A 5355-nucleotide genomic window follows, 5' to 3' on the forward strand; every position below is an offset into this window, starting at 1 on the left:
TGCATGAAAAATAAAAAATGAAGGCAGGAAGGGTTGAAAGTTGATGACGTCGCTTTGAATGGTGCATACTGAATGCAAAAAAGTCTGGAGTTTTAAAAACATGTAAAATATATATATATATAATACATTGATCATCAATGCTCTTTTTGTGTAGAATCTAAATTGTCAATAGGAATCTTCGCCGGTTTATTGCGGCCACAGAACCTACATATAGAATCCAATGAAGACCAAGTGGTTCTGATAGTTTGAGCAGTAACATATTTAAGGTGGTAAAAACCCTCTTAGGGGAGCGAGGTGGGACTAAATAACCGCTGCATGGCGAAACTTTAGTACCGGTTTGTGGCATGAACCGGTACTAAAGGGGCTGGTAGGGCCACAGCCTGCCAACAACCTGCCACAGACTCTTTAGTACCAGTTCGTGGCACGAACCGGTACTAAAGGTTCTCCACGAACCGGTACTAATGGGCGTCGCCCGCCTAGCCGTTTGAACCGGCACTAATCTGCATGCGTCCCTTCCTCTACCCCTTCCACCTCCATCTCCTCTTCCTCGACCCCCCTAATCCTTGTGCTGCTGGCATCTCTGGCTCCCACAACAGCCAATCACCCCACTCAAAGGAGTTCAGATCGTGTATCCCATCACCACACTCATCTGCAACAAGGCCCATCTTTCCACATGCAAAGCAAAAGTCCGGTAACTTCTCATAGTAGATAATGTATCTTTTATACTCCTTCAAGGTTATTGGTACAAACCGAACAATCGGGATATTGACATCCACATAAACCCTCACAAAGAGGGTACTAGCTGGGTTGATTCTCCCCTCATTCATGATCACGGTAAAAGGTGGGTCTCCAACATTAGCAGCAACCTTCTCCGCTAGTTCTTTCCTCCTCGTGAGACCGTCCGACAAACCCTTCACCCTCGCCCAAACAGGAATTTTGTTGAGTCTATAGCCTTTGACGTCTGAAAACCCATCGTACTCCTGGATCACCACCGGTGCCCTCCTGAACAGCCATGGCCCTCCATCCACTATCCTTCTCCAATCACCTAAACAGTGGCACTAAACCAGAAACAGATTGGGCCCTTTGATGTTGAACATAACCCCTTGTGCCGCCGACCATGCATTACGCATCTGTGATAGGAGCGCAGCATGACTAAAGGGTTTTGTGGTATGGACTCGAAACAGTGAAGCATGGTTGAAGAATCGGTGAAGCTACACCACATGGGAACAATCACTTAGGGTGTGTTTGGTTGCCCGCATAGAGCCCAACCAGGCCCGCGCGGGAAGTAAGAGGCCTGTTTGGTTGCCTGATTTCACTATTGGGCTTGCATCACACGCTTCTTAAAGCAGCCCAGAGCCTGGCTCGCTGGAAACACTAGAACCGGCAGTTTCTTGCGAGCCAGGCCGAGCCAAGCGCGAGGGAGCGGACCCTTGCACGAGTGGAGACGGAAGGGGTGCGAGGTGATTACCTGAGGTCTTCTTCAACCTCCAGTAAGATCCTATCAAATCTCCTCCCTCTGATCTACACAACAATGCTTCGGTTCGAGTTAAGCTCTACACGAAAAATTTCACCTCGATGCTACGGTTCCATTCAGGTGATCGGTTCGTAGTTTCGTCAGCCGTAAGTTCTTAATCTTGTGTTCCTGTTTGGAGCTATTCTGGACGAATTTTGTTAGATTCGTCGCGCACGATCAATCATTTGAAATTTCTGTTGACCAGCAGCCTAATCTCGCAGTTCCTCACAACATTTGTGTTGTAAGTTTTTGGTTTCGACGATCGTAGCTTCATCTCTCTTTGAGCAGCAGTGTACTGCACTGACGCTGCCATGTCGAGCTCCTCTGTCCTCTGCTCAGAGCCCTCCTATTCGTCCCTCTCGACGCCGAAGCCCTTCCCATTAATCTCCTTGCCCACGTCCTACTACACTAGAGTCGTTTTCGGCGTCGCTCATCTCGGCCTACTCTCTGTTGTTCTCCTATTGCACTGACGCTGCAATGGCGCATTGCACTGCTTTCTTGTGTCCTCTGCCTCCGTGCACACTGCAGTTCGCCGCGCCGCCGACGTGGTCGATCATCTTGGCCTCCTCCCTCTCGCCCTACTACACTGGAGTCATTTCCAGTGTCGATCATCTCGGCCTCCTCTCTCGTCCACTGCACTGACGATACCATGGCGCGGGCATTGCATTCTCCTCCTCTGTCGACTGTCTTTGGCGAGCATCACAACTAGTTCACTGACGGTGTCGCTCGCCATGCCGCCGACGGGGTCGCTCGTCCATGACTCCATGCTCGTCATGTCGGACACGGCGCCATGGCCACTATCCACCACAGTCGCCATGGTTCGGCGCACACTGCATTTCTTCTCCCCCTTCCTCTGCTAGCTCTTAACCCTATGTGCTAAGTGCAAGTGCTATCTCTTAATCATACCCCATGCGGGCAACCAAACAGCGTGTAGTTGTATGCGCCGAGACAATGCAGGCAACCAAACAAACATGCCAAAGTTGATCCCCTAATGCAGGCAGTCCATGTGCAGGCAACCAAACAACTTACAGATGTCGCATATGAGGCTGTTTTTCGAGAGCCAGGCTGAATGGAGAAGGGTATGCAATGCAGATACTATAGCCAAACATGCCAAAGTTGATCCCCTAATGCAGGCAGTCCATGTACTATAGCCGACGGCAACCAAACACGCCTTTAAGTAATCTCCGTGGCTTCACTGATTCAAAAAAAAGTACATAAATCTGGAAACGGTTCATGTTTCTTAATATAAAATCAATAAAGATAAAAGGCTGAGAAAAGAAAAGGATAAACAAAAAACAAACAAAATTGAATAAAACTAGTAGAAATGAGAAAAACTAGGTCGGAAGCTTCCCTAAGCTAGAAGAAGCTACCGAAAACTGAGATCGAACAGTAGGCTATATGGGTCGGCCTGTTGACATAGGAGTCGCTCCACGGGATTTTCGGCACGTATGAATTAAGCTCTATTTGGTTAATAGGGATTTGGTGATTTGGGGAGGTTCACACTGTCTTCTATGTCAACTCGGACACGCAGTCTTCACCCCAAACCTCACCGAATGCATCCCTGGCCACTTTCTTCTCAGGCTGGTCATAGTAGGGAGTAACATATATTAATGTCATGAATATGAGAAGCGGCTTTATAGCAGCCGGGTGTTCCACACCTCAATACGAATATTAAATTCAAAAAATAACCAAGAAAATTGAAGAAGAAAATCTCAGATGTTGGAATATGTAACCTGGGTTCTCGATCTACTCCCGTGTGAAAATTCATGAAAAAAATACTAGCAAATGTATTGGTGGAAATAAAGACAAAATTTCCCTTTGTATAGAAAACAGTGTTTGGATGAATTTTTGTTTGGACAGTATTTCCTTCGCCACAAATACATTTTCTGGTATTTTTCTCACAAAATTTCACACAGGAGTTGATTGAGAACTCAGGTTTGATATCCCCAAATTTCAGTTTTTTCTTGATTTTTTGGTATTTTTTATGTTTAATATTAGCATAGGGGTGTGGAGCACCTAGGAGCTCCTATGCATTTTTCCATGCATATGACACTAGTTTAAGTTACTACCTTCATAGTGTAAAGTAATATAGTAATATGTCATGGATGACTTCATTTATTATATTGTAAACCCGTCTTGTCAGGAAGTGCTATGTTATAGTAATATATTATGTGACTCCAAATACCTCTCTCCTCATTAATTAAATACATGACACATAATTAAATTGTCTTAGAATGCTCTACTCCCTCCTTCCATCTATATAGGGTCTAATGTGTTTTTCAAGACAGCCTTTGACTATTGACAAGATTAATATCACATGAGATGTATACTATGAAAATTATATTATTGGAAACTCCTTTGACATACAAAATTGAAGGTATGCTTTGTGTGAGTTGCATGTCATATATTATTGCTCTAACGTTTGATCAAAGTTAGCCTGGAAAAATGCATTAGGACCTATATAGATGGAAGGAGGGAGTATGTTACTAGCTAAGTTACTCCCACTATGACCAGCCTTAACTCTTTGCCTCTTTTATCATGTTGTGCATGATCACAAAACATGTCATCATCTCCCACAAGGTTGTTAGCAGGTCCACAAACAACTGCAAAACGGGTCTAAAGCACTCCAACTACCCCTTCCGCATCATGTGTAGTTCCTTCTTGTCTTTGTGCAAAGTGAGATCTTTCCTGACCAACTGGTTTAGAGTTGGTCTTGATGAAGGTAGCCCACGGAGGAGAGCTACCGTCAACCAGATGGTATCCCATGTTGTATTGATGCCAATTGACAGCATAGTTGCAAGGTGGAGCTTACCCTCAGTCAACCTAGCAAACAACGGAGACCGCTGCGACACATTGATGTCATTGTGCGACCCACACATGCCAAAGAAAGCGTGCTAGATCTAGAGGTCATGTGATGCAAACGCTTCAAGAATGATGGTTGACTTCTTAACGTGGCCCTGAAATTCCCTTTGTAGATCTTTTGGGTAGTCCTTCCATCTCTAGTGCATGCGATCAAGAGATCTGAGTAAATCTAGCCACCCTCTCGCTTCGGACATTACCAAGAGCCCCTTGGTGTCTGCGATGTTGGTTCTCTCGAGTACCGAGATCCAAACACCTCGACCATCACAATAGCAAATCTAACCATGGCGCCTTCGCTTGTGCTCTCGGATATCAGGAGGTACTCGTCCCAAGAATCTGCAGCAGCGCCATATGCAAGCATCCGCATGCAGCCGTGCAGTTGTGGTAACCAGATAATTTAATTCTTTCTACACACCCTTCTTCAAGAAGTAGTCAACGCAACCAGACACTTTTGTAGAGGCGATTCAAGACATTTTTCGTATCCGAAAACGTCGGCGAAAATAGTCCATGAATAGGTTATCGGTGGCAAAGTAGTCTTCAAATGCCCCTGTTCACTGCTTTCATTCAGCTCTCGATGACCCTTGATCGATCCCTTGAAATCGAGAACATGCTCTTCCGCATGCTCTACATTAGCAAGGACCACTTGCATCATCACTGTTTCATCCGCATAATCCACCTCGTCGGATGATTCAACGTAGTGCTCGTATATATACTCCATGTTCGAATCCATTTCTTTAAAGAAGGGACAAAAATATTAGCACGGACATTACCAAACATTTCTTGGCCGTGGTGATTCCCATAGGGGTGGCCGGTTCCTGCGCGGCGGATAGGCGAGACGTATAGACCGGCGGTGGAGGACAAGCGGCATGCTGATCGAGTGTAGCGAAGGGCTTGGCGGGCGGCCGGGGCGGTAGGACGGCAACGTCGGGCCATGGAGGAAGCGGATGCAGAGAAAGAGAAAGAGGAAAGATGGAGAGGCGAGG

This window comes from Triticum aestivum, chromosome 6A (assembly GCF_018294505.1).
Source record: "Triticum aestivum cultivar Chinese Spring chromosome 6A, IWGSC CS RefSeq v2.1, whole genome shotgun sequence".
Taxonomy (NCBI): Eukaryota; Viridiplantae; Streptophyta; class Magnoliopsida; order Poales; family Poaceae; genus Triticum; species Triticum aestivum.